The sequence below is a fragment of the Sinocyclocheilus grahami genome, unplaced genomic scaffold (genome assembly GCF_001515645.1).
Source record: "Sinocyclocheilus grahami isolate Dianchi unplaced genomic scaffold, SAMN03320097.WGS_v1.1 scaffold844.1, whole genome shotgun sequence".
NCBI lineage: Eukaryota > Metazoa > Chordata > Actinopteri > Cypriniformes > Cyprinidae > Sinocyclocheilus > Sinocyclocheilus grahami.
Genome location: NW_015506023.1, coordinates 91,546 through 102,769, shown reverse-complemented (window position 1 = coordinate 102,769; position 11,224 = coordinate 91,546).

Here is an 11,224-nt window from a genome sequence, read left to right as displayed (position 1 = left end):
TGTGTGTGCGCATGTATTCAAATTTTAAATATATAATTGCATGAAATCTTTATAAGAACATATAATCTGAGAATTACAGTATCAACCCCATTGGAATGAATGGAATTAAAAATATATATATATTTTGAAGGTCTCAAAGCATTTGCAAAGTTTTGCTCCCTTACTAAAAACTATGCTTTTCTTTTAAGAATTTTTTATGCATCTCTTCTTGATCAAAATGTACTCAAATGCATTATGGTTAATCTTACTGTTATATGGTCCAAAAAGTATGTTCAGGACAAACTATGTGGAACAATCAGCTATAAGAGTGAGACAAGCCTGTTATTATAACAGCTCACATGAATGTACAACGTGAAACCTAGAAACATGAATACCCAGTAACAACCAAATGCCAAAAAATATCTACGGCCTAAAAATAGTGTTGGCTATTAAAATGACCTGTTTTTAGGAGAACATTTGCAGAATTCCATGAAATGGATTTATATGCAGTAAAAGTGTGTGAGAAAACTGTACTTGCTAGGGGCGTGTGTCTGTCTGTGTGTGCGCGTGTATTCAAATTTTAAATATATAATTGCATGAAATCTTTATAAGAACATATAATCTGAGAATTACAGTATCAACCCCATTGGAATGAATGGAATTAAAAAATATATATATTTTGAAGGTCTCAAAGCATTTGCAAAGTTTTGCTCCCTTACTAAAAACTATGCTTTTCTTTTAAGAATTTTTTATGCATCTCTTCTGGATCAAAATGTACTCAAATGCATTATGGTTAATCTTACTGTTATATGGACCAAAAAGTCTGTTCAGGACAAACTATGTGGTACAATCAGCTATAAGAGTGAGACAAGCCTGTTATTATAACAGCTCACATGAACGTACAACGTGAAACCTAGAAACATGAATACCCAGTAACAACCAAATGCCAAAAAACATCTACGGCCTAAAAATAGTGTTGGCTATTAAAATGACCTGTTTTTAGGAGAAAATTTGCAGAATTCCATGAAATGGATTTATATGCAGTAAAAGTGTGTGAGAAAACTGTACTTGCTAGGGGAATAAACTGTAGAAACATTCATTTTCCGTAAAGCTGTCTAGAAACGACACGCATTGTGAAAACCGCTACACAAATAAATGTGAACTGAATGCAACAATATCTGGTTTGCTTGAGATACTTCACATGCTTTCACCAATCTGTGTGTGAGTTCACACATTCAGTCAAACAAGAACATCTTCAGAGAGCCACTAATATAAAGAGAGGATATTTACTCTATAATAGGCTCTGCCATTTCAAGTATATGACCTCCTTGTTCAAAAGAAGAAATTAAACGTCAAATTTAGGCCGTCCTGAAAGCAAAAGCATATGGTTCATTTTGGGGAAGGTCTTGAGTATTTCAAACCCTAATGATGTTCCATCATAAGGTATGATTATTAACGACTGCCATGCAGTAGCTACGGTTATGACCATATGGTTGGTCATATTTCCCTAAGACGCAGGGAACATTGTGAAGTGTGTGAGGACAAAGTATATGATATTAATGACCAAAATATAAAAAGAGGCGTTTTCTTTTGCCGTGCCACATTTGAGATATTAATGTGACGCTGCACAATACGGTTTTAGACCACATGCTTTAAAATTTTCGAGCAGAGATATAAGTGCAGTATTAAACGTTGGTGGTGTTAAAGGCCAAATTTGCTGTGCTTTACATTGGGACTGTCCTCTAAGTGTGTATAACCTGTTACCATATGATTCAATGAGCCGTCATCGACTCCACCTTTGTGAGAAAAAATTTAACAAACACTGTTCATGCCTACATCTTCAGTGCAAGCACCAATTATAAGACCAGGCACTATTGGGACGTCCAGAAAAGTTCAATGAATCAAAATAAAGAAATAATAACTAATAAGTCGGACTAATAAGTCACTGGCTGCTGTAATTTAAAGGTATCATATGATGCGAGTGTTACAAGCTGATTGTGCATAGATAAGATCCCTGAAGTTGCAAAGACTAAAGTCTCAAACCCAAAGAGATATTCTTTATCAAAGTTAAGACTCTGCCACGCCCCCCTAAAACTCATCATAAGATATGATTATTAACGACTGCCATGCAGTAGCTATGGTTATGACCATATGGTTGGTCATATTTCCCTAAGACGCAGGGAACATTGTGAAGTGTGTGAGGACAAAGTATATGATATTAATGACCAAAATATAAAAAGAGGCGTTTTCTTAATGTGACGCTGCACAATATGGTTTTTAGACCACATGCTTTAATATTTGCGAGCAGAGATATAAGTGCAGTATTAAACGTTGGTGGTGTTAAAGGCCAAATTTGCTGTGCTTTACATTGGGACTGTCCTCTAAGTGTGTATAACCTGTTACCATATGATTCAATGAGCCGTCATCGACTCCACCTTTGTGAGAAAAAATTTTAACAAACACTGTTCATGCCTACATCTTCAGTGCAAGCACCAATTATAAGACCAGGCACTATTGGGACGTCCAGAAAAGTTCAATGAATCAAAATAAAGAAATAATAACTAATAAGTCGGACTAATAAGTCACTGGCTGCTGTAATTTAAAGGTATCATATGATGCGAGTGTTACAAGCTGATTGTGCATAGATAAGATCCCTGAAGTTGCAAAGACTAAAGTCTCAAACCCAAAGAGATATTCTTTATCAAAGTTAAGACTCTGCCACGCCCCCCGCTGGCAGGTTTTTGTGGATTTGTCTGATTTTTATCAATTGCACTACATACAGCACACTGTAAATTTTAACTTAAGTTTGCTGTTTTGATGGGTTTTATTTAGAGACTGAAACCCTCAGAACCTTACATTGTCTTTGTATATCACCTTTTATAAAGTGTGGACCTTGCGTTTGGATAACTCAATCATGGGCCACGACAAAAAATGGTGCTGGAGACTATTTGTGATTTTGCTGAGCTTTTTTTCCCCATGAAGGTCTCTAGACGATCCATGACTTCTGTGCTTGTCAATAATGCATGCACTGATGCAGCTGAATTACGTCAAAGCGCACACAAAGTGTCAAATGTTTGTCAGTGTGCCACAACACACAGCACTCATCCCATCACACGCTCCGCTTTTATACTTCGAACATAAAGCAAACCTTGAAACACACAGCATTCATTTCAATAAACGTCCTCAAAGCCTTCGCTGCATATCTTTACTCAAGTATTTGTGAGTGGAAATCCTGGCAGTATGAGGTGTATTTTATAGAGAGATTCAGACAGGAGGGTAGAAATGTGTCTCTTTGCCCTCACAGACTGAGACTCTGAGCACTGAACGTGTTGCTCCGGATCCACTCCAGGATTTGCATCTCTCTCACACATCCAATTCACATTCAGCAGGCAGTGACAATGCTCCACGCTGCACAAACAGTGTAAAACATGGTAAATAGAACAAGTAGATTTTTTTGTATTTTAATCTACACCTGCACAATTAGTTAATTGTCATGTTTTAATGAATTGTGCGTCCCTAATTCAGGGTTTCTGTAGGTTTTATAAAGGTGTATTTAAGACCTTGTTTAAACCAAGAACACAATTTAAAAGAAACACAAAACAATTTGGTCTCTAAATGTAAATGTCTTGTATATGCAGTGCATCAAAGTTCGAAAACACAACTTTCAACCGATTTCCATTGCTTTACATTTAAAAGTTTTTACTTTACACAAAATACTGAAATAACTTTTACTGTATATTCTGATGACACTGCAAATAAAACAGTGCTGATCTTCATTATTTTTGTCATTTTCAAACCCCGTTAACAAATATTCCTTCTTGTTTTAAGCATAATTCTGTTCCATTTCTCAGAAAACGAGGTTTCATATCGTCATTTTGCTTCTAAGGTAAAAGTATCTTGATTTAAGTGGGAGAAAGATACTGAGGAAGACTTTTTTTTTTTTTTGCAACATTTAATGCCATGATTTTATGAATTTAAGAATCACAGCTGCAGTTTAAGACCGTTTAAGGCCTTAATTTGTCAAAAAGGAAATAAAAGACCTTTTTAAAATCTGTGCTGAAAATGCATCTGATTGGTAAACCGGTTACAGGAAATACTTCGTACAGACAAATGCAAATGCACTGTGTTCTAATTGGGTGACGGGGTCAATAATTATTAGCTGCTGAAATTTGATGGTTTGATTGCTGGTGTCCTTATTTAGGTCATTGTAAGACTGTTTTTTTTAATGGCTTGCCCTAAAAAAGATGCCGGCTGGCAGTCTTGTTTTCTGCTCTCCGGTCAGCCTGTCACAGACTGCTGCTTAAAACATGATGCTCTCTCATAATGCCATGCACTCATGGCTCAGTCATGCACCAGCACACTCACGCAGCAGCTCAACACTAATTACCCAGCTCAGGCACTGCAATGCATCTGAAAACAGCTGAATGCAGAGTTCTGATTCTACTTATTTAAGCATTATTATAATAACAATGTTACATTTTTACTGGTAAGACACAATAATAGAGTCTCAGGGTCCTATGAATTTTGTTAGTAACACTTTACAATAAAGTTTCAATAGTTATCATTAGTTGATGCATTTAATACTATTAAGTAAAAATGACTAATACATTTGTACAGTATTTTTCATCTTCGTTCAGATTAGTGATCCCTATTAGTTCATGTTAGCGGTGAACCATTAAACAATATTAAAAGATATCTTGCCCTAAAAAAGATGCCGGCTGGCAGTCTTGTTTTCTGCTCTCCGGTCAGCCTGTCACAGACTGCTGCTTAAAACATGATGCTCTCTCATAATGCCATGCACTCATGGCTCAGTCATGCACCAGCACACTCACGCAGCAGCTCAACACTAATTACCCAGCTCAGGCACGGCAATGCATCTGAAAACAGCTGAATGCAGAGTTCTGATTCTACTTATTTAAGCATTATTATAATAACAATGTTACATTTTTACTGGTAAGACACAATAATAGAGTCTCAGGGTCCTATGAATTTTGTTAGTAACACTTTACAATAAAGTTTCAATAGTTGATGCATTTAATACTATTAAGTAAAAATGACTAATACATTTGTACAGTATTTTTCATCTTCGTTCAGATTAGTGATCCTTATTAGTTCATGTTAGCGGTGAACCATTAAACAATATTAAAAGATACAACTTTTGATTTGAATAATGTATTAGTAAATGTTAGAATTAACATTAACTCAGATTAATAAAGGTTTTATAAATATTTTTCATTGTTAGTTTTTGTTAACTAATTTTAACAAATGGAATCTTATTGTAAAGAGTTACCATTTTGTATAATTCTTCCTTCATTTTTTCCCCCTAAATTGTTCTGGATTTTGTTGTAAAGGTTAACATTAAATTTCCCTTGTAATAATAAAAATGATGTGTAATCAACTGAATTCATAAACCTTTAGCAATTTAATAAAATTAATGTATTTGAACAATAACAGTGCCCTATGAGATATTACATTTTTTCAGAAATTCTGTGATATTGATTTCAATTTTTCTGGATTCAGTTTTTTTTTTAATGATATAATGCACATTTACTATCAAAATGGCATTAATCAAATGAATGCATAAAAAAATCTTAAATGTAAATTTATACAATTTACATTTTTTTCTGGCAAACAAACAAAATGCTGCACAACGGAGGTTTACCGTTTAAACAAACATGGAAGAAGAATTGAGAGATACTTTGTAATATTCCTTTAAAAATTTAATTTTAGCAATTTGTATTATTATTATTGTCATTATTGGAGAAGTACATACAATATATATATGTCCACTTATGCTGCAAACCCAATACTTTTAGGAAAAACTAATACTTGCCCAACAGTAAATATTACAGTATAAACACTTAAACTTTAAGAAAAGCGCACGAGGTATTTCAACTGGCAGTATCAAGAGAATGCATTGGTGTTTGTGTAAGATTTATGCATTTATGGCTATATATCATTTTTTTGTATCCAGTATCACATGCAGAGACAGTCATAAGTAATGCATTAATAAGCTGGCTGACTTAAGAGTGTCAATTTTGTGGTGGTCTTGAGATATTGAGCTCAGACTCGAGCCTCAGGGTTTGTTTCGCAAAACGACCAGCCGACTGTTCAATATCCCTGACTAATGTGATGCATTCCTGAGTGAAACGACATACTCGAAAGCAATGCGGGCAAGACTTTTGGACGTCAGCCTGCATGGATGTCATCTGACTGGCAGAGAAACTAACTTTATTCTGATAATGAGCTTTTGTTGTTCTTTGGAAAGACATGCAGAGATGAATAGTGCAAAGTAAACAGGCTTTCTGTAGGACGCGTCTGCTTTATGTTGTCTGCTCTGCGGACTGAAACATGTTGTCGCACTCCCTGGCTCTCTACAGTCACCATTTATTTCCACACACACCAGCACAGTTTCTCAAACTCACCTTCCGCCAGCAGCAGTGGAGATTTACATCAAAGCTGGGAAAGCAGTAACGGCCTGCCAAAGCGTGTGGCTCTTTATCTCACGCTTTCTTTTAACTTAATTCATGTTAAAGGGCGAATCCTGTGCCATACATAATACATTACATGCAAAGTTCCATGCGTTGCCATGGCAACAGTTCTAGCTGGATTGTAATTGGCTGTGATCCTGTTCCCCTGGATTCGACTTGGAATTTTATCAGGAATTCTGGTCAGTGGCTGGAAAAGTAGCTTTTCTCATGCATCTTCCTAATGTTTGTATTGGGCTCAAGCCGGCATAGTCAATCTCGTTGCACAATATATCCTATGTTCTGCTGCTCGACAAAACTTTACTAATTTATTATTATTTTTCCTTTTCAGTGTTTCATGGTCTTAAAGCAGCTCGGCTCACAGCAAACGTTTCTCACCAACACCAAGTGTATGCCTTTTTGGAACGCATTTTGGTCCACTTTATTGACACATTTGCATAGTTAAAAAAAAATCTAAATATAAAAAACTTGTGATTTGTGATGCCGAAGACCGTTGAAACGCGTCATCGCAGTCTTGTGAAAAGGGTCCATACACAGTTTATTCCTGACTTTCAGGGTTTATTACAGTCTTTTAAGTTTGCGTGTTTCTTGGTGTCGCTCAGTCTGAGGGTTTGGCGGTACTGAAAAAAATTGGCCAAAGGGTCTTTCACACTAAGCACAACTAATCGACGCGAATGTACAACGCGATGACGTTCATGAATAAAACAACAGATCCCTATGGAGCTATTCACAGCAGGCACGATCAATCGCACTGCAACAAAGCGTGGTTTTTTTCGACCAGTGTGTCGATTTTTTCCCTGTCGCCCCGTGATGAAAAGCCATCCAATTAGATTTGAGCTTTAGATCACTTATGCGCTGCTGTTGCACAAAAGGGCGAGATTGGTGGCGCTATAGCACAGAAAGCAGTTTTGAAAACTGTGATTGGGTACATTGCTTAATGCTGCAAAGACATGTCGTAAATAGAAACCATTGATGCTCCACTGAGTGCGAACACAAATACGCACTTTGCCAAATCGGTTTCACGAATATCCTATTGTTACAGCCTCAACTGAGTGTGCTTTAGCTTTCGTTTTGAGGCTTAGCACCCCCATAGAGCCGGGCCTGGCTTCTTAACAGTCTTTGTGCCAACATTTAAGTGATTCTTTTTCTCAGAGGTCAAAGACGATAGGATGATCAGCTGAGTGGCGAGTTGCGCCACCTAGTGTGCAGGTGTAAAATGCATTCTCGGTCAGCGACACCTGTTGTCCAGGCGTGAATTAGCCGAAAGCGATCAATCGTTTCATGTTCAGTGTGATTGCACCGTTCGTCTTTGATTCGCTTCGCTTTATTGCATCGTGCTCAGTGTGAAACGGCATTTAATCGTACGTAATTCCGTATTTACTAAACAATGTTCATCGATCTTGTAAAAAAAGCTATTTTGTTTAACTGTATAAGTTGTATAACTGTTGATTCGCCATTACATGTACACATTTTCACTTTTGCCTACATTTGTCTATTTCGAGGTGTTGCTTATCAATTAATCTTCACCTTTTGATTATTACTTTTTGCCTGTGTTGTTACTGTAGTTATTCTGCGTGCGTTAAAGTGATTTTAACTTCCACCCCATTTTGGGTTGATTTTAACCCAGCAGTAGTGTCATTTTTAAACTGTAGTTGATTTAACCCAAACAAGTATTGGGTTTGAATCGGAGTTCACGCACCAAAATGAATCCAAATTGGGTTGTTTTAGCCCAGCGTTGGTTGTGCATTTTCAAATTGTTTTTTTTTTTTTTTTGCAAATATGAATTAGGTTATGAGATGGGAAGGACAACACAGAGGTGAACGAACAGTGCTGAAACTCATTTCATGACACTTATCTAACCTCATGCATAATGCAGTGTAGTGATTAGATGGAAAATAAGAATGTGAAGAAACTCTCAGAATCTAAACGATGTGAACACACTCCACTACCAACAACTCTATACCTGATGCAGTGGTTTAATGTAAAAAAGTAATAATAATACTTAAGTGTTTTTTGGGAGAATCTGTACTTTACTTGAGTTTTAATATTTCTGTCAACTTTCACTTTTACCACTATATTTCCTAATTAAAATGTATACTTCAACTCCGATACAATTCCCCGAAGCATATTCGTTACTTACTACTAAATAAAGTCAGAAGAACACAGACTGCATTAAATCAACTTTGCACATGTAATACATGCTACTTATATTTTAGATGCCTGCTTTTGATGTATTTCGCCAATGAAAATAGCTCCAAATAGCACTGTTCTGTGCTGCTGAGCGACACACAGGATGGTGTTTCCTTATTAAATGAATCAGTTTGTTGAACAAATGATTCAGTGACTCATTACACAGTCAAATGTTTCATTCCTGAATGAATCAACCTTTTGAATGAATCGGTTTAATCTCAATGACTCGCTCATTAACATTGACTTGCTGCCACCTACTGGCCGTTTTGGTTTCACATTTCAAGTATCTTTTCATGTTTTAAATTTTTTCAAATATCAATATTCAACATTTTACATTTTAAAACAAAATATTATGCATTTATAATAACTGCTGGTTAAATGCATCCATGTCCCCTCTGAGATGCATTAAACAGTCTGTGTAAATGAATCTAAATGCCACTTCAGATGCAGATTCCATATTTGCTTATGTTGCAATGAAAGAGTCTTCGTACCAGATAAAGTGGCTCTTATGCTAAACCAAATATACAAAACGGAAGAAAGAGTTAAGACTGAACACATCTTGCTGCTCAAACTGGGTATAGAACAATTTTTAATATTTAATTTGCTCCCTTTCTATTTTGAATTTACATGTACTTTTACTTTCCATATTTAAAGGGGTCATAGGATGCTACATGCACGTATACAAGTTGTTTGAACTGAAATGTGTGTTGGCAGTGTGTGTACACAACCACCCTATAAGATTTTTAAATCTGGTTAAATGTTTTAAATGTTTATGATCTCAGAAGCCGTCACACAGACAGGCCCCTCCCACGATAGTTTGATTGACAGTAGCGTTTCAGCACAGACTGGACTGGTGTCTAAACGGCTTGACAGGGTAAAAAAGGTGTTTTTTACACTACCATTGAGAAATTTTAACCAAACCATGTTACAGACTTTTCATTAAGACCCTAAAGAATCATATAAACTTGTGGAAAATGGGCATCCTATGACCCCTTTAAGTTTATTATATAAAATTAAAAAAAAAAAAAAACACTTTTCATACTTACAATAGTACAATAAATAGCACATACTTTAACCCCCGGTTTCACAGACAAGGCTTAAGCCTAGTCCCAGACTAAAATGTAAGTCTGAGCCGTTTCAACTGAAAGAAACTTCCACTGACTGATCTTAAAATATATCAGTGCCTTTCTTTTGTCTCAAGACGCACACAAGTTATGCTTTTTCTAAGGCACTTCCTTAAAAATTACTTAAATGCCCTAATTGAACTTTGGCTTAATCCTGGCTTAGTCCAAGCCCTGTCTGTGAAAGCAGGCCTAAAACCTTTACTCAAGCAATATTCTAAACAGTGACTTCAACTTCTACCAAAGTCATTTTCTGGTATACTTTTACTTAAGTGTGGCTTTCAGGTACTTCCATCCAGCACTGACCGCGTGTGACATGCTTCAGCTTTGGTTTTTAACTGAAAACACTGGTAGTTTAAAATTCAGATTTAGCAATGAAAAGACGATTTAAAATGATCTTTAAAAAATTATATTTGCAACAAGGAAAGAATGGAAGACTTATAACTGTAAAGAAAGCTAGGTACTCAATCATCTGAAGCACTTCAAGCAATTTGCTCTTTTTTTTTTTTTTTAAGAGTGTCCTCTCAGAAGCCAATGTCTCCTTAGTCATTTTTTATTTGGCCTGTCATATTGGAATATAAAAATATGGCAGGCCTCTTTTCAAGACTGCCAGAGAAGGACTGCATGCTGTGAGAAAGGAATCGGGCCTCGGAAATCAGGAAAGGATTTTGCTGAAGCTTACAGTGATATAATACACTGTCCAGGGAGGAGCTCATGTACGGTTTGAGGTCCAGCCTTGGTTTGCTGGAATTCAGCTTGTGATCGTTCCCTCCGTCTGTCATGTACACCGATAAAAACAGACCAACACTGGCCTCACAATCTCAAATGAAGGCTCATTTAGCCACAAAATCATCTGAAACACATCTCTGCTTCCATGGACAAAGAATTACACTGTAAAAAAAATAAATTTTCAAAGTTGTAAATAAAGATTATTGAAGTGCACTGCCCTGAAATTATGCTGATGTGGATAATTATGTTGTATTGAGTCGATCAATGCTCACATAAAACTGTTAACACTAAGAGTTTTTAACTAGAGATCTTTACTTATTTAGCATTAAAATTCATTCAAATACAGAGACACAATCTAGAGTTATTTTCCCTAAATAAAAGGCAAAAATAAAAGCCAAATGTGACGTTTTGGCGGGTTTATGTAACATTTGTGAAGTTAATTTAAATTAAAAGCTGTTATAAACGTGATAATGCTCTGTAAAAGTTAATAAATTATGAACAAAAACACTAGTCTAAAATTTGCACTTTATACCTATTCAATGTTAAAATTATGGTTTTCAAAATATAATGCTGATTGGCTACTGAAAATAGAACAATCTATTTAGTAGGAGCATTAGTAGTAGTAATACTTGAATATTCAATGTGTATTCAATCTTTATGATCACAAACTGTATTGTTAGGCGTGATCAATCACAAATAATCCTGATTAATGTATTA